The sequence below is a fragment of the Bubalus kerabau genome, chromosome 1, assembly GCF_029407905.1.
Source record: "Bubalus kerabau isolate K-KA32 ecotype Philippines breed swamp buffalo chromosome 1, PCC_UOA_SB_1v2, whole genome shotgun sequence".
Taxonomy (NCBI): domain Eukaryota; kingdom Metazoa; phylum Chordata; class Mammalia; order Artiodactyla; family Bovidae; genus Bubalus; species Bubalus kerabau.
Window position 1 is genome coordinate 134,961,184 of NC_073624.1, and position 24,751 is coordinate 134,985,934.

Sequence of the window (24,751 nt, forward strand, 5' to 3'; positions counted from 1 at the left end):
AGTACTGGAGTTTCGGCTTTAGCATCATTCCCTCCCAAGAAATCCCAGGGCTGATCTCCTTCAGAATGGACTGGTTGGATCTCTTTGCAGTCCAAGGGACTCTCAAGAGTCTCCTCCAACACCACAGTTCAAAAGCATCAATTCTTCGGTGCTCAGCCTTCTTCACAGTCCAACTCTCATATCCATACATGACCACAGGAAAAACCATAGCCTTGACTAGACGAACCTTTGTTGGCAAAGTAATGTCTCTGCTTTTCAATATGCTATCTAGGTTGGTCATAACTTTCCTTCCAAGGAGTAAGCGTCTTTTAATTTCATGGCTGCAGTCACCATCTGTAGTGATTTTGGAGCCCAGAAAAATAGTCTGACACTGTTTCCACTGTTTCCCCATCTATTTCCCATGAAGTGGTGGGACCGGATGCCATGATCTTCATTTTCTGTGGTGTCATCTGCATATCTGAGGTTATTGATATTTCCCCGGCAATCTTGATTCCAGCTTGTGTTTCTCCCAGTCCAGCGTTTCTCATGATGTACTCTGCATATAAGTTAAATAAACAGGGTGATAATATACAGCCTTGACGAACTCCTTTTCCTATTTGGAACCAGTCTGTTGTTCCATGTCCAGTTCTAACTGTTGCTTCCTGACCTGCATACAAATTTCTCAAGAGGCAGATCAGGTGGTCTGGTATTCCCATCTCTTTCAGAATTTTCCACACAGTTTATTGTGATCCACACAGTCAAAGGCTTTGGCATAGTCAATAAAGCAGAAATAGATGTTTTTCTGGAACTCTCTTGCTCTTTCGATGATCCAGCAGATGTTGGCAATTTGATCTCTGGTTCCTCTGCCTTTTCTAAAACCAGCTTGAATATCAGGAAGTTCACGGTTCACATATTGCTGAGGCCTGCCTTGGAGAATTTTGAGCATTACTTTACTAGCGTGTGAGATGAGTTCAATTGTGTGGTAGTTTGAGCATTCTTTGGCATTACCTTTCTTTGGGATTGGAATGAAAACTGACCTTTTCCAGTCCTATGACCACTGCTGAGTTTTCCACATTTGCTGGCATATTGAGTGCAGCACTTTGACAGCATCATCTTTCAGGATTTGAAATAGCTCAACTGGAATTCCATCCCCTCCACTAGCTTTGTTCATAGTGATGCTTTCTAAGGCCCACTTGACTTCACATTCCAGGATATCTGGCTCTAGGTGAGTGATCCCACCATCGTGATTATCTGGGTTGTGAAGATCTTTTTTGTACAGTTCTTCTGTGTATTCTTGCTTTATAATAAATACTATTTTATATATGCATATATAAAATACATGTGGTAATTCTTTTATGTCAAATATTTTATGAAACCTAAGCCATGAAAAACATAAAATAGTTCCAACAAGGCTTGATAATAAGTTCCAACTTTGGAATGACTCCTGAGTTTTAGGCCTGGTTCCGTGTATGGACTTAAATCATTGATAGTCATAGAAAATTTGAATTTTGAGATGGAACATTCTTTGAATATGGGATGATGCCATAATGGTTTGTTTTTTGCAAAGCAAATTAAAGTAAGGGTAAAATAATTAATTAAATAACACAGTTCAGTGGTCTCCAGACTTTTTTGGTACCAGGGACCAGTTTCCTTGAAGACAATTTTTCAACCAACGGGATGTCGGGGCCTGATTTGGGGCTGATTCAAGTGCATTACATTCACTGTGCCCTTTGTTCCTATTGTTATTATATCAGCTCCACCTCTGATCATCAGGCACTGGATCTTGGAGGTTGGGGACCTCTGGCTCACTTCACATTATTGGTCATAAGTTTTAGGTTGTATATAGAAAATTTGTGAAGATTAACAAAATCACACAAAAAACTGATAGAATGCTATGAGAACTGATGAGTTAGTGGTTCCTGAGATGTGTAACAGGTACCTCTTACTCCTCCCTGCACTTTGAACTGGTGGCATCTTTATCTCTCTTCTATTTCAATTTTTCTGAATCCTGCTCTGTCTAAACTAATTTGATCCTCTCCCTCTGACTAAGTTCTGTTCAGTTCAGTCGCTCACTCGTGTCCGACTCATTGTGACCCCATGAAATGCAGCACGCCAGGCCTCCCTGTCCATCACCAACTCCCGGAGTCCACCCAAACCCAGGTCCATTGAGTCAGTGATGCCATCCAAAGATCTTATCCTAGGTCATCCCCTTCTCCTCCTGCCCTCAATCTTTTCCAGCATCAGGGTCTTTTCCAATGAGTCAGCTCTTCGAATCAGCTGGCCAAAGTATTGGAGTTTCAGCTTCAACATTAGTCCTTCCAATGAACACCCAGGACTGATCTCCTTTAGGATGGACTGGTTGGATCTCCTTGCAGTCCAAGGGACTCTCAAGAGTCTTCTCCAACACCACAGTTCAAAAGCGTCAGTTCTTCGGTGCTCAGCTTTCTTTGTAGTCTAACTCTCACATCCATACATGACCGCTGCCTTGACTAGATGGACCTGTGTTGGCAAAGTAAAGTCTTTGCTTTTGAATATGCTTTCTAGGTTGGTCATAACTTTCCTTCCAAGGAGTAAGCATCTTTTAATTTCATGGCTGACATCACCATCTGCAGTGATTTTGGAGCCCCCCCAAAATAAAGTCTGCCACTGTTTCCACTGTTTTCCCATCTATTTCCCATGAAGTGATGGGACCAGATGCCATGATCTTCGTTTTATGAATGTTGAGCTTTAAGCCAACTTTTTCACTCTCCTCTTTCACTTTCATCAAGAGGCTTTTGAGTTCCTCTTCACTTTCTGTCATAAGGGTGGTGTCATCTGCATAGCTGAGTTTATTGATATTTCTCCCGGCAATCTTGATTCCAGCTTGTGCTTCTTCCAGCCCAGCGTTTCTCATGATGTACTCTGCATATAAGTTAAATAAGCAGGGTGACAATATACAGCCATGATGTACTCCTTTTCGTATTTGGAACCAGTCTGTTGTTCCATGTCCAGTTCTAACTGTTGCTTCCTGACCTGCATATAGGTTTCTCAAGACTCAGGTCAGGTGGTCTGGTATGCCCATCTCTTTCAGAATTTTCCACAGTTTATTGTGATCCATACAGTCAAAGGCTTTGGCATAGTCAATAGAGCAGAAATAGATGTTTTTCTGGAACTCTCTTGCTTTTTTGATGATCCAGCAGATGTTGGTAATTTGATCTCTGGTTCCTCTGCCTTTTCTAAAGTCAGCTTGAACATCTGGAAATTCATGGTTCATGTATTGCTGAAGCCTGGCCTGGAGAATTTTAAGCATCACTTTACTAGCGTGTGAGATGAGTGCAATTGTGCAGTATTTTGAGCATTCTTTGGCATTGCCTGTCTTTGGGATTGGAATGAAAAATGATTTTTTCCAGTCCTGTGGCCACTGCTGAGTTTTCCAAATTTGCTGGCAGATTGAGTGCAGCACTTTCACAGCATCATCTTTCAGGATTTAAAATAGGTCAACTGGAATTCTGTCACCTCCACTACCTTTGTTATAGTGATACTTCCTAAGGCCCACTTGACTTCACATTCCAGGATGTCTGGCTGTAGATGAGCGATCACACCATTGTGATTATCTGGGTCGTGAAGATCTTTTTTGTACAGTTCTTCTGTGTATTCCTGCCACCTCTTCTTAATATCTTCTGCTTCTGTTAGCTCTCTACCATTCCTGTCCTTTATTCAGCACATCTTTGCCTGAAATGTTCCCTTGGTATCTCTAATTTTCTTCAAGAGATCTCTAGTCTTTCCCATTCTATTGTTTTGCTCCATTTCTTTGCACTGATCGCTGAGGATGGCTTTCTTATCTCTCCTTGCTATTCTTTGGAACTCTGCATTCAAATGGATATATCTTTCTTTTTCTGCTTTTCTTTTTGCTTCCCTCTTTTCACAGCTATTTGTAAGGCCTCCTCAGACAACCATTTTGCTTTTTTGCATTTCTTTTATTAATTTAATTTAATTAATCCCCTTGATTTAATTAACTTATTAAATAACTTATTATTAATTATTGAATTTAATTAATCCCTCTGATTACCTGCCTTATAATTTGATTCCATTATATTATCATTCCCAGGTTATTTCAAATTTGTGTTTGATTGGTTACTTGTATGTGACAATAGCTCTAAGAAAGAAGATTATGTCTGTTTCATTTGCAATGGTGTACCTATATCAAAGCCTTGGGTATAGATATTTCTAAATATTACTTTATGAATAATTGACTAAGGACTGGAACCAACCAGTACTTGAGAGAAAAGAGACAACTTTTCAATTCTATACATTATTGAAGGCAAGTCTAGACTAATTCCCTGATGGCTGGTATTTTTCTCAGTGAAATAGATGAGCCTTTGTATTATGATGATCTAAGACACATTGGTCTCAAGGAACTGGACACCAGTCACAGCAGCCACATCCTATATCTTTCTTGCATGTTGTAGCTCTTGTGGTCTGAGGCTAGAGGTATATTTTACAGGATCCTTAAGGAACAATTGAGACACTCGTAGTATTCCTTTGCCAAAATTTCAACAGTGTTGGTGTATTGCTGCTACTTTCTTTTTTTGTTTTCAGTTATGGGATTGGAATATTGAATTCCAAACTGCCTCACACTGAGCTTTCTTCTTCCCTTAATACACATCCATTCTTACCTTCCCAAGCCCTCAGGTCAAGTCAGTCATTCAGCAATGCCCCAGACTGTGACAAACCATTAATTTGTGTCTACACTGGGGCCTCAGTGTCCACAGTTCCAAGTATCAAGCCCATAATTCCCTTAAAAGTAGCAAATTCACTTTCCAAATAAGAACGCAGACCACATTACTGCCATTATATTTCCTCCATGTGTTTTGCAGAGAAAAACATCAGCCTTTGGGGAATTAGTTTGGACTTGTTTCTGGGATCTGTGGAAGTTAAAAGTTATCTCCTTGCCCCCAGCATTACAGGGTTTGTGCATTACAGTCTTCATTCAGATGGCTTCTTGCTCTCCTACCAGTGAAATGTCTTTACCTGCTACCCAATCTTGCAAAATCTGATGGATCATTTGTATTGTACAAAGGAAAGAGTCGGATGTGACTGAGCGACTGAACTCACTCACTCAAGGAACAAGGTACTGACACCTTATGTTGTTGATGTTTGGTCACCAAGGCTTTCTGACTCTTTGCAACCCCGTGGACTGTAGCATGCCAGGCTTCCCTGTCCCTCACCATCTCCCAGAGTTTGCCCAAGTTCATGTCCATTTAATCTGTGATGCCATCCAACCATCTCTTCTTCTCATGCCCCCTTCTCCTTCTGACCTCAGTCTTTCCCAGCAGCAGGGGCTTTTCCAATGAGTCGGCTTTTCACATCAGGTGACCAAAGAATTGGAGCTTTAGCTTCAGCATCAGTCCTTCCAATGAATATTCAGAGTTGTCAGCTTATATTATTGTAGTAAATAAACTTCATGACTAGAAATATCAATTCAAATTTTTTAAACTCAGTATGGACCTTGAATATGACCATATACTCCACAATAAATTGTTTTATTTAACCTTACTATGTTGTAGAGAGATGATGATATGTACTTATAAAATGAAGCTCCAAACATCTTAAAAAATAGAGAACAGTTATTCAGTGATGATGGTGTAGTAAAACATTTCATTCTACTTCTTTCCTTCATTCACTTTCTTTTTCAAATATCCAAACCTATACACTAACAATTAGAAAATGGCTTTAAATAATGTGTACATTAGACAGTGTAAAACTGAAGTGCAAACAACTTATTTTGGTGGAAAAGTGACACTAGTTATTATTTTTTCAACTTACTGAAATATACATATATGCAAAGTTTCATGTAATCCTAGAAATATTAAGATTTGCAGTCCATTCAAGTTGAAATTAAACAATAGCAAAAAAGTTTTCACCAAATATTTGCATTACTAGACAAACCTGGAGATATGAAAGTTGCTTGGTAATCTGAATTGATTAACTTTCTAATAATAACTTTATAGGAGAACAAAACTTGCACCCCAGAATGTAAATTGATGTAGTCACTATGGAAAACAGTATGCAGGTTCCTTAAAAAACTAAAATTATAGCTACTAAATGACCCAGAAATCCCACTCCTGGGTATATAACTGGAAAACATGAAAATTCTAGTTAAAAAAGTATATACACCAGAATGTTCATAGTAGCACTATTTGTAATAGACAAGACATGGAAACAACACAAATGCCTATCAACAGACAGCTTAAGAACATGTGGTATATTTATACACAGGAGTATTCAGCCACAGAAAAGAATAAAATATTTCCATTTGCAGCAACATGAATGGACCTAGACAATAGTTACTTAGTGAACCACATCAGAGAAAGACAAATATTATCTTATATCACTTATATGTGATAATACAAATGAATGTACATATAAAACAGAAACAGACACGCAGACATAGAAAAAAACTTATGGTTACCTAAGGGGAAAGGGAGGGAGGGATACATTCAGAGTATGGGATTAACAGTATAAAGTTAGCAGACTGCTATGGCACCCCACTCCAGTACTCTTGCCTGGAAAATCCCATGGATGGAGTAGCCTGGTGGGCCGCAGTCCATGGGGTCTCTAAGAGTGACTTCCCTTTCACTTTTCACTGTCATGCATTGGAGAAGGAAATGGCAACCCACTCCAGTGTTCTTGCCTGGAGAATCCCAGGGACGGGGGAGCCTGGTGGGCTTCCGTCTATAGGGTCCCACGGAGTTAGACACAACCGAAGCGAATTAGCGGCAGCAGCATACATAAAATAGGGCTTCTCTGGTGGCTCAGTGGTAAAGAATCTGCCAGCCAATGCAGAAGATGTGGGTTTGATACCTGCATTGGGAAGATACCCTGGAGAAGGAAATGGCAACCCACTCCAGTGGTAGCTCAGATGGTAAAAGTGTCTACCTGCAATGTGGGAGACAGGTTCAATTCCTGAGTCGGGAAGATTCCCTGGAAAAGGAAATGGCTACCCACTCCAGTATTCTTACCTGGAAAATTCCATGGACGGAGGAGTCTGGTAAGCTACAGTCCATGAGATACCAAACAGCTGGACATGATTTCACTTTCAATTTCCAGTATTCTTGTCTGGGAAATCCTTAGACAGAGTAGTCTGGCAGGCTACTCAGAAAGAAACTTCGACCTTCTCACTAACTGCCTGAAAGGGGCTTCCCAGGTGGTGCAATGGTAAAGAATCCACCTACAAATGCAGGAGCTGCAAGAGCCATGGGTTCCATCCCTGGGTCAGGAAGTCTCCAGAAGGAAATGGCAATCCACTCCAGTATTCTTACCTGGAAAATCCACGGCCAGAAGAGCCTGGCAGGCTACAGTCCATGGGTTCAAAAAAAACCAGACGTAAATGAGCAACTGAGCATATTGCACAACTGCCTAAAAGAATGGTGATAGATCTGTCCCAGGAGAGGGGCTATCACCGTATATAACTCTATTACGTGCCAGCTGAGGTAGACAGGGAGAAACCTAGCAATGTCTGTTTGTTCCAGTTCCACTCTGTGTCCCATTATCTTTCCATGAAACAGCAAACGTTTATTTACCAAATATTTGCTTTTCCCCTTTCTGCCTTTTGAAGTCCCAAAACATCCTTTTCTGTCTTTAGCCGAAGACCTTATTAAGGTGAGGGTTTCAGCTATTTTGTTAACTCACATATATGTGTTAACAAACTTGTTTGATTTTCTTCTTTAATCTGTCTCATGTCAGTCTAACTCTTAGTACAGTCAGAAAAACCTAGAAAGGTAGAGGAAAATGTCTTTCCCTTGAGATTTTCATTTTTCCTTTATTTTTATGGCTTGTTTCTTGATAACTAATGTTTTACCCCAGGATATTATGACTATTCCACAGGTGAGGAAATGGAATTGTGTAGAGGTTAACTAATATGCCCAAAGCATGCATAATAAATTATAACTTGAGTTATTATTCAAAGTCAGGTCTGTAAGCTTCAGAGTTTGAGTACTTATCCAATATATTATGTAACAGTCAGTCAATAAAACTTTGTTTAAGTGAATTTTTCTACCTGAGAATCAAAGTGTCAAATTATAAGCTGAAAGGATTAATGGAGTTAATTTGGAATTTGAGAGAACGGCAGAATGATTATAAAGAAATTTGAATCTCTTATAAAATGCTGGACTGTGTTATGTGTGCACATAGGGTATGGTATGTATATGTGCCTTTGTATTTTTCGGTCCACAATGTTTGAATACCCCTTTTCAGTAAATATTATAAGAGGCATTGATGAAAGTGTAAGCAACCAGCCAAAAAGAATTCTGTGTTCCATAATTACAAAAAGTGAAGAAGCCAAATTACTTTGAAATGAAAATACTCACATCCTTTAAATCTGTTCTCACAGATCCCAAGTGGACTAGTAATCTGCCTGACTTATTTCTTTTACACTAAAACAACTGATGAAGTGACTGAAAATTGTGTACAATATAGTAGGTTTTTCTTGCTTTTTGTTTGGGCATGATACTCACAAAAACAATTATGAATTGAAGATAACCTGGAAATAACATGGGGAGTGCTTTCTCTTGTAATTAACGGCATTATTTTCACTAAGGTGTTATAGTTGCTTGAATCACATACTAAAAAACAAATGGCTGGGAATAAACTAATATTAAAGTATGTGTTTTAAAATGTGTGACTTGATGAAAACAATACATTTATGTCTCTTCATTTACTTGATATTTTCTTTCTGTTTTGGAGTTTCTGTTTTCAGCATTTCAGTTCATCTTTCCATGATAATCATATTCTCCCATGCCAAAAAACATATTTCTACCTTCCCCCAAACCATACATATGCTCTCCTGCTAATGCACATGAACGTACACATTCAGGCACACAAACACACACGGAGACAGGCATACATCTACAAAAATAAACAAGCAGATATACACACATCCTCACTTAGAGTAGAAGAATTGCCTTGATGTAAATATGATTTATAATTGTTTTTCAACAGGCTCATATTTCACAAGTATCAACAAGCAAAAGAGAAAAGGAGAATTTACAATAAATATCTTCAAAATATTTCTGACTGTTCATCCATATACATTTTTTGATAAAAATTTGACACATATACAAAAAAACCCAAATGAAACCAAAATGTAGGTTTTACGAATTATAAAGGAGATATTTCTATAAACTCAATCAAAGAAATAGAACCCCAAAATGTTTTATTCTTTCCTCTCCTTTCAGATAGCAATGATCTTGAAATATCTTTATACTTTTACTACCTATGGATGTCTGCATAGCAATGATAGTTTGGTCCGTTTTTGAAGTTTTTGTTTGTGTACTCATATATAACCCTTCTGCCTATCTGTTTTCCATAGTTTAACATTTGGATGATTCATCCATATTGTTGCATTGTTTCATTTTCATTTCTATAGTAATTGACTCTATAACAAAACTATAATTTATATACTCATCCTTCTTGTTTTGAGCAATTAAATTGCTTCTATTTTTAAACACTTATACCTGTGGACATTTTTGAGCTTGTCCCTCAGAATTCCTGTCCATAAATCCTTCTGGGTAAATAACAAGAATGTTATTATTCAATCATAAGCAGTGTTACCATATAAGTTATTGTAGGTGTTCTAAAACCAGCCACATGATATAATTTTATTGTTATATATATTTTATGGTATTTTTAATATTTTATTAAATTTATGAATTATGTAATTTATAAAATTTTATTGTATTTTTAATATTTATTTATTTATTTGGCTGTGTTGAGTCTTCATTATATCATTCAAACTCTTAGTTGTGGCATGTGGAATCTAGTTCCCTGACCAGGGGTTGAACCCAGGTCTCCGGCATTGGGAGCAGAAAGTCTCAGCCACTGGACCATCATGGAAGTCTCTATATAATTTTAAATTGATATTTACTGACTAACAGGTATGTTGGTTGGAAGATTAAATAGTCCTAAACTGAAAGTGCTTTTTAGAAATAAAATTGTATCTGAAAAATAGAAACAGCATCTGTGTGCAATGAACAAAATTGGAAAATACTTTATATATTTTATTTATTCATTTAAATAAATAAGCAAAATAACTTTAGATTTAGATATAATCACTTTTATTAATCAGTTGATTAATTAATTTCCAGGTATATGCTGTATTTTTAAAATATCTTCATATTTTCAAACTTCTTCCATAAAATTGCCATATGTATTCTTTAAAATTATTTTTTGTGGGCTAATTAATCTTAATTTTCCACTCTTTTCTGTAACTGAAAAAATATTCTTTCTATAGGAGTTAACATAAATCTATACTCAGAGCAAATTTTGCTCACTGGAGAATATTTTGTATTAGTTTTTTCAATATTTTAGCCTATATATTTTCAGTCATATTAGTTTTTGGTTTCCACTAAGAGTACTTTCTTCCTTCAAATAATTTCATTAGAAAATAAATTCTTTAAATAAATTATTTTGTTCATGATGTAATATTATCAGTTCAGTTCAGTTCAGTCGCTCAGTCATGTCTGACTCTTCGTAAACCCATGAATTGCAGCATGCCAGGCCTCCCTGTCCATCACCAACTCCCGGAGTTCACTCAAACTCACGTCCATCGAGTTGGTGATGCCATCCAGCCATCTCATCCTCTGTAATATTATGGACCTTCTTAATTTCATTCCATTTTGATGACAAATGCACTTATTCTGTTAAAAATAGAAATCTCCTGAAAAATGTCCTTCTGCAAGTCCAAATCTTATAGAAAAGAATTATCTACTTTAGAAATTAAATTATATTTAATTTGTTCAGTTTCTCTCTTGACCTTGTAATGCATCTTTTTTTCAACAACATTCAAAAAAAGGCTTCAATCAGTTTTACTACTATATTTACTAAATAATTTGATTAAATATGTTTTACTGGTGTTAGTAAAACAAAGGATATCCAACTTTGGATCTCCTCAGGTGGCACTAGTGGTAAAGAACCCATTTGCCAGTGCAAGAGCCATTAGAGACACGGGTTCAATCCCTGGGTCAGGAAGACCCCCTGGAGGAGGGTATGGCAATCCACTCCAGTATTCTTACCTGGAGAATCCCATGGACAGAGGACTGTAGACTGGCAGTCTACAGTCCTTGGCTTCACAAAGTGTTGGACACATCTGAAGAGACTTAGCGTTCATACACGCCCAACATTAGAAAACCCATTTAGAAAATAATTTAATACAATTGTAGTATATTTATATTGATTTACAAAATATTTTTTTCTGAAGCTTAGACTTTTCTAAAATCAAATGGGTGGTGCATTCCACTGTGTTGAAGGATTACTTTTTATTTGTCTTCAACATCAACTTTATCTTAAAAAGTTTATGGTTCAGTTCTTCAAATTGTTTAATTTTGTAAAACTTGACAACCACAGTTTCTATCTAGGTCACTGGGATAGTACATCTTGTTTGGATGCAACTATACATTATGTATGACTCACAAATGCAAGCACACTTTTGCTTCCTAGGTTTGTTAATTTTGCAAGAGCTGTGTTTTTAATATGATACTGTGTTCCATCAATATTTATATTTTTATTGTTACCGTAAGTTCATCAATATAGAATTCAGAGCATTAAGATAAACCAGTTAATGCAGTGCTCAAAATAAACAAAGTGACAAATCATATCAGCTTTTGAAAATGTGTAAATTATAACACTGTCTTTGTAGGAAAATTTCACAATCTATGCTCAAGTTAAAAATATGTATGTTTTTCATGCAAAGAGTGGGGCTCCTGCTGCCTATGCTGAGAAATACACATTAGGACAGACGTAGGTTCAAAATTTTTGATTAAAGATACAATGTGATAATTTGATACTAAATTAATTAAATGAAATCTGTAAAATGAATTATGTAAGTTATATATTATTTTTAATGAAAACATAGCCAGTGTAAATTTTTTGGTGATAAAAACGAAGTTGGTATAAATACGGACAGACCAGTTTACCAGAAAGCTAATGAAACATAAGATGCAGAGCTCTTTACTTGAAGGACTGTCGAATTCTTAGATCTGTCCCTGAAAATATGTACATTATAATACCACATATGTAATATAGTTTTTCACAATACATATATGTCTATAATTGCTGTCTATATACAGCAAACAAGTCAAAAGATTATACAGTAAATGCACAAGAGTGATTATTTTTAGAGTTGGAAATTAACTTTCAGAGTTTGGGATTGAGGCTAGAAAAATTTGAAGAAGATTTAACTTTGTATACATTAAAATTTTCCGTAGAATGAGTACCTATTACTATATAATTTATGTAATTGAAATTTAAATGCTAACTTTCAATATTAAAAACTAGAAGGAAAATTCTTGACAGAATGTTATTTTCTTGCAAGAAGTAGAAAAAAGTCAGTAGAAAAAATGATCAAAAATGGAATTGAGACTTAAAGGATCGAAAGTCTGCAACATATTTCTGAATAAATGAAAATGGAGAGACTAGTGTGAAACAATATTCAAAAGGATGAAGTCTGAGAATTTTTATGATAAGTATACTGAGTGTTCAGCTTGGAAGTAACCACAAAAACTAAGATAGAATGAATTTTATTCCTGTATCTTGAAATCCTCCCTTTATCAGGCTATACAGTCCCTCCACTTAGAGGAAAAGTATACTTCTTAACTCTTGACTTTTTATTTGGGCATGTGTCTAGCTTTGCCCAGTTGTACATGCAGAAAAGCAAGAGTGTTACATCTGGGTAGACCTATAGCTCAGTGCTATTAATATATTTTTCCAAATTTTAACTAGGTCAGCTGATCCAAAACAAACGGTAGATTCATAAATATGAATGAATGCTCTTTTAAACTACTGAGTTTTGGGATTGATTGTTTTTATACAACAATAGCTTGACTAACATGAGTGTCATATAGGACATATAGTAGGTTTGACATAAAAGCAATAGAACTATATGTTTAACCTAGAAATTTAAACACAGGTAAAATACTCTTTAAGAATGTGGGCAGAAAAAAAAAGAGATTAAAATGCCCAAAGACATTAAAACTACTACTACTAAAATATTGTTTCATGGATAAAACAATAATTGTATGTTGTAGATATCATGGATGTGGCAATGGTAAAAGAATCTACCTGTCAATGCAGGAGACACAATAGACATGGGTTCATTCCCTGGTTGGGAAATATCCTCTGGAGGTTGTTGTTGTAGTACAGTCGCTAAGTCATGTCTGACTCTTTGCAACCCCAAGAACTGCAGCACACCAGGCTTCTCTGTCCTTCACTATCTCCCTGAGGTTGCTCAAACTCATGTCCATTGAGTCGATGATGCCATCCAACCATCTCATCCTCTGTCACCCACTTCTCCTCCTGTCCTCATTCTTTCCCAGCATCAGGGCTTTTTCAAATAAGTCAGCTCTTTGCGTCAAGTGGCCAAAGTATTGGAGCTTCAAGTTCAGCATCAGTCCTTCCAATGAATATTCAGGGTTGATTTCCTTTAGGATTGACTGGTTTGATCTCCTAACTGTCCAAGGGACTCTCAAGTCTTCTCCAGCACCACAGTTCGAGAGTGTCAATTCTTTGTCAATTCTTTGGCACTCAGCCTTCTTTATGGTCCAACTCTCACATCCGTACACAACTACTAGAAAAATGATAGCTTTGACTATATGGACCTTTGTTGGCAAAGTAATGTCTCTGCTTTTTAATACACTGTCTGGTTTGTCACAGCTATTCTTCAAAGAAGCAAGCATCTTTTAATTTCATGGCTGCAGTCACCGTCCACAGTGATTTTGGAGCCCAAGAAAATGAAATCTGATACTGCTTCCATATTTTCCCCATCTAGTTGCCATGAAGTGATAGAACCAGATGCCATGATCTTAGGGTTTTGAATGTTGAGTTTTAAGCCAGCTTTTTCACTTTCCTCTTTCACTTTCATCATGAGGCTCTTTAGTTTCTCTTCACTTTCTTCCATTAAAGTGGTATCATCTGTGTATATGAGGTTGTTGATATTTCTCCCAGAAATGTTGATTCGAACTTGTGGAATCGCCTCCTCCCTGGATGAGGGCATAGCAACCCACTCTAGTATTCTTGCTTGGAAAATTCCATGGACAGGGGAGGTTCGCAGGCTACTGTCCATGGGGTCACAAAGAATCAGACACAACTGAGTGACTGAGCACGCACAAACTGAAAATCAAACAATTTCAGCCTAAACTGGTAGGGAAAGTACTTGTCACATTTGGAAAAATCCTCCAAGAAAATTCAATGATCATGACTTTGAGATAATATTTGCAGAGTGCTAAGAAGTAAAATATTTTTTAAATAAAAAATCTTACAGAATTTTGAGAACATATTTACTATCATATTATTGATTTTAATATTAATCTACAAGTACTGGTCAAAGAAATAAAAATATTATAAGTACATACTTGAATTGTGTGTAATCAAAAAGCTTAATCTGGTGACTATATACAGAGCATTGTATGCAATAGATAGAAATTCTGTATTTATTTCAAGAAAACAGAAGACATTTAAAAGCATATTATATTTAAAGTTAAGGAAGTCTCAGCTAATATCAAAGAAATTATATAACGCAGACAACTTTCTCTCACCACAATTAAAATACAATATGAAAATATTAATGCCTTATATATTATGAAGGGACAAGTTATTGAAAATAATCCATGGATAGGAGTGGATGTCAAAATGGAGTTAAAATTGAAAAAAATAAAATTGTGTATACAAATTCCTGAGGTGTATTGGTGTATTTAAAGATGAATGTATAGTCAATAGCTACACTTGTTAAAATAGGAGATTTTTACACACACAGCTACACACACAAACAGGCTTCCCAGGTGGCCCAGTGGTAAAGAATCTACTTCCCAATGCAGGAGACACTGGAGATGAAAGTTTGATCCCAGGGTAGGGAAGATCCCCTGAAGCAGGAAATAGCAACCTGCTGCAGTATCTTGTTTGGAAAATCCCATGGACAGGAGCCTGGTGGACTACTTTGAAAGAACCAAGGAGATTGGATTGTACGGTGTCAAGTGTGGAGACTGGGAGAGGATTTTGGAGGCTAAGGAAGGAATCCTGGTCTATGATGATCCAATCTTTGCCTGTCCTCACAGCTTGAGCTCTCAACCATCTTTCACATCTATTACTCACTTGAATAAACACGCATTATTTGAAGAATATTGTTAAAATGAACCCATCCCCTTCCTTTCTAAAGGGCAAGTGTTCCAAGCACATTTTATACTAATTTTATTCTCATTATTTAATCGTTTGACTTGCCTTTATTTAAAACCTCTCCAAATTATGCACATTTATCTAAAATAGTGGGCTTCAAAAATAGAACTAGGGCTTCCTTCCAGAGTGTCCAAAGTAAGATCAAGACAAGTCCAGAATACAATTATTTTTGTTGAAGTTAATATATTCTGATGATTCATACACTTTTCACTTTTTTTTTTAATCAAAGATTCTCCTGCTGCTGGCTTTATAACACCTACAAAGAACTGGTCATTTGAGAACTATGTCCATAGGGAACTTGTTGTTTTAAGTCAGGTTTCCTAAGAAATAGACTCCAAAAAGGAGACTGTGTGCAAGAGGTTTATTTTGGAGTACTCTTCTTAGCAATTGTAACACTGTAATGGAGTGAAAGAAACAGTACTGGGCTGATAGAAAATCTAACCTGCAATAAAATTAAAGCAGAGGTCTCAGCAATTTCAGAACTGCTGTAATTCGAGATAATATCTGGTCTTCACCCTTTTGTATCTATCAATCACTGCCTGCTGGGTGTCCCTGGATGGAGCTATAACCTTGAGCATGGCAGCTACCTTTACTCTGAGGGCCCTACCCAGAAAGGGACTCAGACATGAGACTTCTCATTCACCAGTTGATGAAGGAAAGTTTTGAGCTTGAGGAGGGATGGGTATCCAGTATGGCTGCTTTCTGATTTGTAGTTCCAAACAGTGGTGATAAACAATGCTTATCCTTTTTGTGCATCTCATAATTTCAGACTTGTTACTCTAAATCTGACTGTGACAAACCACTCAGCTGAACTACTTGCGCCTTACAGCCAACCAAGGCTCAAGCACCATTCTCATCTCTTCTGTAGATGCTTTCTTTCTAACCACATCTTGTGTAGTGTGTCAAATTTAGCACTTATATTCTCTGAACTGTGCTGCGCTTTCATTCTGAAATTATATGATAAGATGGGACCAAAAGCCAGGAAACCAGGCAAAGCTCTTTCTACAGTAAAGCAATGCATCCAAAAATAAAAGAGTACCTATTCCATCACTCTAATATTTATTTTGCCATGCCTCTAGCAAGCCTCCTGAAGTTAGGAGACTGTAACTGACCTAACAGTCCTGAACTCTACAACTGGCATTTCTTATCACATGTTTGTTGTAAGGGTGGGAAGGAAGGAGGCAGAATGCAGAGGATTCTAGACAGTGTTTACCCTCAGCTTCTGTTGGGAGTAGCAAGCAACCTGTGGGAGTGGCCTAGCCTTTATTTACATTGCTTTGAGCTTAAATTGTTAATCCTTGAAGAAATGAAATGTTGACATACTTTTGCCATATTTTGGATACTAAGGGCAAATTTTCCCTTATTTCTACACATGGGAAAATGAAGAACCACAATTCCTAAACAAAGGAATTTTGAGTCCATCCTCCATGAGTGCAAATAGGAATAGGCTGCAGTGACATTTTTATAGCTTACTTACTAAATACTGTCATTTTTTCTTCTAGTTGTTTCACAAACTTGTTTAAGAAGGGTATCTCTCACACATTAGTGTTCAGAGTTTCAGTCCTGATTTTTGTATTACCCTAAGCATCTCCCACCACACACAACCACACATGACCTCAGTCGATACAGAATCTCCCTGCAATGCAGGAGACCCGGGTTCGATTCCTGGGTGGGGAAGATCCTCCGGAGAAGGAAATGGCAACCCACCCCAGTATTCTCACCTGGAAAATCCCATGGACAGAGGAGCCTGGCAGGCTATAGTCCATGAGATTGCAAGAGTCGGACATGACTTAGTGACTAAACCATCACCACCAAGCACCTCCCACCACACAAAACCACACACTACCAGGAAAAAAATTATCTCTCTCCCCTTTGAATTAATATGGCAATTGAGATTATAATTATTTATGATCATGATTATTCACATATCAGTAAAAGCAGGCTATTGGTCACCAGAAAAGCTGGGTGTGAGTTTGTGTTCTATTATTTTTTAAATGAGTTGAACAAGGTAATGTGGAAAAAGATTATCCAGGGCACAATAAGCACACATATTTATCTGTAATAAACAAATCTTCTCTGGTGACTCAGACAGTAAAAAATCTGCCTGCAATGCAGGACACCCAGGTCCCATATCTGGGTTAGGAATATCCCCTGGAGAAGGGAATGGCTACCCACTCCAGTATTCTTGCCTGGAGGATTCCATGGACAGAGGAGTCTGGAGGGTTACAGTCCATGGGGTCGTAAAGAGTCAGACACAAATGAGCAACTAACACTTTTATTTGTAATATTGGGACAGGAGAAGAACTCCAAAGCAATGCCCTACTTTACAGAAAGGAAGAGATTTTATACAGTTTTTGTCAGAAATAAAGCTGAAGTTCAGCTAGTTTTAGGAATAGCAGGTCAAAATGATTTTTGGAAAAGGGAGGAATTATTCTTGCAGTTCTGAGATTGCTGGTTGGACAGTTTAGGTTTAGCAAGAAGGTGGAGCAGGGGTTGTTGCAGGGACTAGTCATTTACAAAAGTGCTGTAAAGGAACAATGGCAGGGATCAAAGCAATGTTAGGACCATGGGAGGAACTTTAAGTTTTATAAGGTCTCTTCTGGGCCTTCTTCTTGGTCAGCAGGAAAACTGTAGCTCTACTTGGACTCTATGCAGCTATTCACCTGCATCCCTTGTCTCCTCAGTCTCAATAGAATTCAGTGCCAACAGGACTTCTTGCAGTGTTTGTCACTGTAGTTGGATTTCAATCTTTTGTTGAGTTGTAGTTTTGCAGGAGTGTTTAAGAATCATGAGACCACACAGTGAACAGTAGTGAAAACAAGCACTCACATGAGAATTGTCAAAAGGCTTGAGACAATGCCTCTTAGATCAAATCCTGCCCCACCTGGGGTCTGAAAGAATAGACCCCATCCATTCTGGATTTTATAGATAAGGCAGATTTAATATCTGTGGATTTGTGTTCATCCTCTAGATTTGTCTACAGAACCAATGTTTAAAGGAGAAACTTTAAGAGTATTATTTTAGCCATCAGCATTTTAAAATGGGAGAGAAGAGGGGAAATAGCAATGGGAAAAGGAAAAAAAAAAAAGATTAAAGAGACTGGCAGTCAGAGGCCTAGGGTCTTGATCTAAAGGTCTTGAATAGAAGGAATTCATTAGATGCTTGATGTGAAGTTCTTGGGAGAACAGTCTCCTTCGTGATGTGGTTTGGTTCTGCTGAATCTGGAAGACATTTTGCTTTGAATCTCAAGTCAGTGTGGGTATATAAGAGATAACTGTAGGAAATCTGTTAAACTTGGAAACAAAAATTCAGACTTTTTTAAAAAGCAGTGGACAATATCTTAAAAAATAAAATTAAATACCATATGATACTTTATTAAATAAAACAAAGTCCAAGCTATTCTCTTTGAGGTGATGGATTGGGATTTAAGAGCTATGCAGTCAGTCCTCTCCAGGCTACTGCCTGGCACAATGGTAAACTCCATGATCTCTGACCAAATGAACAAAGGTTTTAGAAAGTCTATTACGGAAAGCTAAACATAAATTTACATATATATGTGTATGTGTGTGTGTATGTATACATGTGTGTATAATGCAAAATAAAACATGTCAAGTCAAGTGCAGCAATACTTAGAAGCAAATTTTATGGCAGTTCAAGAAGGAAACATTATCACACATTGATATACATCAATGTAAGCAAACAAAAAAAAATCTCAAAATGCTGTTGATGATTGCTAAACTAATGGTAGGGTCTGGTTTGGGAGGAGGACAGTTCGATAGGCTATGTTAATGAGTATTTTGTAGGCAAAAGAGAGCTCATGGAACCTGTTTCATCCCGTGAGAAAAAGATTAAAGTTATTCTTGAGGAAGGTTCCTATGGCAACAGTGTGCAGTTTGCCTTGAAGAGAGAAAGTCTGGAGGCAAAAGGACAATTTAAAAGTCATTGGAATAGTCCAGATAAAGTAAAGTAATAAGGATTTAAACTTGTGAAGTAGCAGTATGAATAAAATAGAAGGATATATATATATACACACACACACACACACACACACACATATATAGTTTTAGAAGTAGTTTATTTAAATCTACAGGACTTTGTGACTAATGATATTTTGCAAGGATAGGGGAAAGAGAAACTTAAACACAATTTTGAGGACATCAAGGAGGATGATCATCTAACGGTACCATTAAAAGAGATAAAAGCAACAGAAGCACAGTCAGATTTGTGTGATTGGCAGATTTTTATTTTGGACATTGTAAAGCTGTCATCTTATCACTAGTTCTTACTGATAAGGTGTTAAGTATAAGCCTCTTGATGAAAGTGAAAGTGGAGAGTGAAAAAGTTGGCTTTAAGAAAACGAAGATCATGGCATCCGGTCCCATCACTTCATGGGAAATAGATGGGGAAACAGTGGAAACTGTGTCAGACTTTATTTTTTTGGTCTCCAAAATCACTGCAGATGGTGACTGCAGCCATGAAATTAAAAGACTCCTTGGAAGGAAAGTTATGACCAACCTAGATAGCATATTCAAAAGCAGAGACATTACTTTGCCAACAAAGGTCCGTCTAGTCAAGGCTATGGTTTTTCCTATGGTCATGTATGGATGTGAGAGTTGGACTGTGAAGAAGGCTGAGCGCCAAAGAATTGATGCTTTTGAACTGTGGTGTTGGAGAAGACTCTTGAGAGTCCCTTGGACTGCAAGGAGAGCCAACCAGTCCATTCTGAAGGAGATCAGCCCTGGAATTTCTTTGGAAGGAATGATGCTAAAGCCGAAACTCCAGTACTTTGGCCACATCATGCGAAGAGTTGACTGATTGGAAAAGACTCTGATGCTGGGAGGGATTGGGGGCAGGAGGAGAAGGGGACGACAGAGGATGAGATGGCTGGATGGCATGACTGACTCGATGGACGTGAGTCTGAGTGAACTCCGGGAGTTGGTGATGGACAGGGAGGCCTGGCGTGCTGCGATTCATGGGGTCGCAAAGAGTCGGACACAACTGAGCGACTGAAATGAACTGAACTGAATTGAACTGATAATGCATCAAATCAATCCTTCTCATTAACCTACATTTTGAAAATTACTATTAGAATTACATGTAGCATTATCTTCTTGCAGTTTATTTTTCTTATTTTTTAATATAAATGTATTTATTTTAATTGGAGGCTAATTACTTTACAATATTGTAGTGGCTTTGCCATACATTGACATGAATCCACCATGAGTGTACATGTGTCCCCATCCTGAACCCCCCTCCTACCTCCCTCCCCATCCCATCCCTCTGGGTCATCCCAGTGCACCAGCCCTGAGCGCCCTGTCTCATGCATCAAACCTGGACTGGAAATTTCACACTAGCTTTTGTGATGATCATCAAGGCAACCGACACTGAACAAGTTGGTTTACAAAACCATTAATTCTCAAGAACGTAAAATCTCGGAAAAGTAGAAAAGATCACCGTATTTTTATATAAGAAATAAACTTCATAACATAGAACACAGTATAGAACTGCCAGCCACTTGACAACTTATTTTGGTGCAATAATAAAAGGACAATTTAAATGGAGAAACAGTCCTTACACACACAAGTGTTCAAAAGAGCAGCAACACAGCTCACATGGACATGGAAATTTCTTCTCCAACTTTTGTACCAATGGCACAGTTTCTAATATGAAACAGATTCAGCATTGACTGTGCCTTTGTAGATGTTCATTCTTTCCCTATGTGCTTAGTGGCTCAGTCATGTTCAACTCTTTGTGACCCCATAGACTATAGCCCACCAGGCTCCTCTGTCCATGGGATTCTCCAGGCAAGAATACTGGAGTGGGTAGCCATTCCCTTCTACAGGGGATCTTTCTCTATGGGCATACCTGAATATGTGTCAGAAATCTTCAGTTGTCTATTTGTTGTGGATTATATGCTGGAGTATGAAAGAAAGGAAACTCGTACTTTTTGTAGCTCCCAAATTAAGGCTGGGTGTTTTAAATTTCAAAGCAAACAATTAAAAACATTCTCCTTTATCATTGCTAATTTGCAAAATGAAAGATCTTCATGCCTTTCTGTGAGTCAGGAACTTATTCAATATATTTATGACTCAAAAGGAAAAAAATGGGAATTTTATTTAAAAAATACACTTTTAGAAAATATAGATGTGCATAAAATAAATAGTCCATTTGGGAACATGCTGTCCAAAAAGTGGATTCACAACCCTATATCAATACCCATAAAATGTACCCCAAAGAGGCTTCAATCTCCCCCACCCTCTCAAACCCCAACCAACTCTATACTCCAACCTCACTGATTTCATCTTTCCCCAGAATTCTTTTTCTAGCTTCCTATCTTGGAAATGCTGCTTCTTACACATAAATTTTTCTTGCAATTTACTTAGAAAATATATTTATTTTTTGAGACCAAATTCAAGTGTTAGGTTTTCTATGATTATTCTTGAATTTATTTAGGCAGCATTAGATTTAAATTAACTATTGTTTTAAAGATTTTTTTTTTTTTGAAGTGGATCATTTCTAAAGTCTTTATTGAATTTGTTGAAATATCGTTTCTGTTTTAAGCTTTGGCTTTTTGGCTGGGAAATATGTGCGATCTTAGCTCCCCAACTGGGGATCAAATCCATATCCTCTGTACTGGAAGGTTAAACCTGAACCAATGGGCCACCAGAGAAGTCCCTAAAGTAACTATACTCTCTCATATTTTGCCTTCCATTTGAACATTTAGCACATTAGTGTGTTTTCATATATTAATTTTTCAATTGTTCTGTCTCTTCTGCTTCATGATATGGATCTAATTAAGGACTCCCACAGAAACTCTATTAATTAAAGAAAAATAATAATTCAGAATAATTACTATTGAGAGGTTATTATGTATCAGGAGTTGTACATGCAGTATCTAATCAGAGCAACATTCTATGTGGTAGGAATCATTATCCTTCTTTTGCAGGACAATTGAAGTCCCATAGAAGCCTAGTGACTTGTTTCAAGTCACAAAGCTAGAGAACAAATGAGGAAACAAAGCCTGCTTTACCTGACTCTAAAGACTTGCTATTAAACACAGTAGTATATATCCCCTTTAAAATGTTCCTAATTCTAGTTATTCAGTCTCTCAGTCATATCCACCTCTTTGGGACCTCATGGACTGCCTGGCTTCCCTGTCCTTCACCATCTCCTGGACTTTGCTCAAACTCATGTCCACTGAATCAGTGATGCCATCCAGCCATCTTATTCTCTGTCTCCCCTTCTCCTCCTCCCTTCAATCTTTCCCAGTATGAGGTTCTTTTCCAATGAGTTGGCTCTTCATGTCAGTGACCAGCATTGAAGTTTCAGCTTCAGCATCAGTCCTTCCAATGAATATTCAGGGTTGATTTCCTTTAGGATGGACTGGTTTGATCTCCTTGCAGTCCAAGGGACTCTCAAGAGTCTTCTCCAACACCACAGTTCAAAAGCAGCTATTCTTCAGCACTCAGCCTTCTTTATGGTACAACTCTCACATCCATATGTGACTACTGGAACTCTCTATTTCTAGAGAGTTGTAAATTATACATGCCTTTGTAATAGCTTAGTCAACTTCTAATTTATCTTTTTTTAAAAAACAGCTATGGCACTTAAGCTTAGTATATGAATATTCATACAAAAGATCAGAATGAATCCTGTTCCTCTATGCATTTTAGCTCTAGAATACAGTTGAAACATTGTTCTCTGAAACATTCATTTTCAGTCAACTACAGGAGCCACAGAAAAAGAGCTTGTTGAGGTAGTTAGTGATTGAATTATGAAATAGCACCTATTGTAAACAGACTCTCAATAAATTACTATTGAGTTGAATATAATGGATTAATTGTGCATGAGAATGTGAGTTAAAAGTTTTGACATTTTCCTAAAACTGCTTGTGGCATGTAAATATTGCTCTCACATTGCTGAACTTGTAGTATGTACTTAATTAATTCATGTTATTGATTGTTCTTAGCAATTTATGTGGGCTCTAGCAAAAACAGCATAACAATTACTTAAATGGATCATACTCAAGCTCTAAAAAGTAATCAACTAGAATTATTTAAGTTCATTGGGAGCTAAAACAGAAAGGAGGTGCCAGGTAGGTATAAGGTCAAAATATATAGATGGGCTTTCTGAAACTGCACATACTTTCTTAATTCTTGTGTAGTTTTGCATGATGGTGTTGGACTGCACTTGGAAGATGTTGATACTGACAAAGATTCTCTCCTTAATCAAGTTCTAGCCAGGTACCTCTGAGTCATCTTCTCCATTAGGTCTCAACTCTGGTCTATAAAGACTTGAACACTAACATAGTTTCTGATAGCTCAAGGCCTCATCCCTTGAATGACCCAACCCCTTTTAAAGTGTCTCCCTGAGAAAGCTCCAGACTACTGATTTGGGAGAATGGCATTGAAACATGTAAAATATCATGTATGGAACGAGTTGCCAGTCCAGGTTTGATGCACGATACTGGAAGCTTGGGGCTGGTGCACTGGGACGACCCAGAGGGATGGAATGGGGAGGGAGGAGGGAGGGGGGTTCGGGATGGGGAACACATGTATACCTGTGGCAGATTCATTTTGATATTTGGCAAAACTAATACAGTTATGTAAAGTTTAAAAATGAAATAAAATTAAAAAAAATAATAATAAAGTGTCTCCCTGAGAAAGCTCCAGACTACTGAAAGAATTGATTGTTTCAGCCAACACCTGAGGATGGACCCTCAATCACCCTTTATTAAAGTGTCTACTAAAAACAATTATGCTTGTGAATCCTTCCTTTGTCCCTTTGGGATGTTTATGTATCTCCACAACTCAGGAGTGTCTTTCTCAGTGATCTGAACACCATCCTTTGAAGTGTCATCATCAGCAAGCATAGTGTCTGTCTCTTAGTCTCTTAGATGGATAGAATCCTGAAGTTGATCATTGCCAACTAGCAGAGACAGCTGGTTTAATCACATTTATATTGATAGACTCTTGGCATTTTTACTTTCCTGATTCTACTGAGCCCATGCTTATCCCTTCCCTATTCCTTCATTCTTCCTTTAAAACATGCAGTCACCTCTGTACAACTTGAAGTTGAGTTAACTTGACACTGGGCTTGTTTCTGTATTGCAGTAATTATTACTGATTGAAAATCTGTGCTTACCCATGGTAACTAGTATCCAGCTTTGTTTATCTTTGACAATCGTTTACATATGCTTTAACCTAGGTACTAGGAAATTAAATCTGGATTAGTCAGTTAACTCTGAAGTGAAACATCAATTTTAATGTTTAATAAGGAATGTGAAAGGCACTCAGTCATATCCAACTGTTTGCAACCCCATGGACTATACAGTCCATGAAATTCTCCAGGCTAGAATACTGGAGTGGGTAGACTTTCCCTTCTCTGGGGGATCTTCCCAACCCAGGGATCAAATTTAATAAGGAATAGCAGAAGGTAAAAATGATATGCATCATACTGATAATTGAGAGAATATAAAAAATATTGACAATGCTCTCCACTTTGGCTTTCAAAAATATGAGCCATCTAAATATAAGTTTATTATACTGAGAGAGTGAACATTTTTCCCAAC

The 24,751-nt window shown here is 37.4% G+C and overlaps 1 long non-coding RNA gene across 1 annotated transcript in view; it reads left to right on the forward strand.

Moving 5' to 3' along the window:
- LOC129641810 (uncharacterized) overlaps positions 1-24,751 on the forward strand; it is a 73,106-nt gene that overhangs the window by 41,013 nt on the left and 7,342 nt on the right. The window contains exon 2 of the long non-coding RNA XR_008709457.1: positions 4,918-5,089. This is a non-coding gene — a long non-coding RNA (uncharacterized LOC129641810). The remainder of the gene's footprint in view (positions 1-4,917; positions 5,090-24,751) is intronic.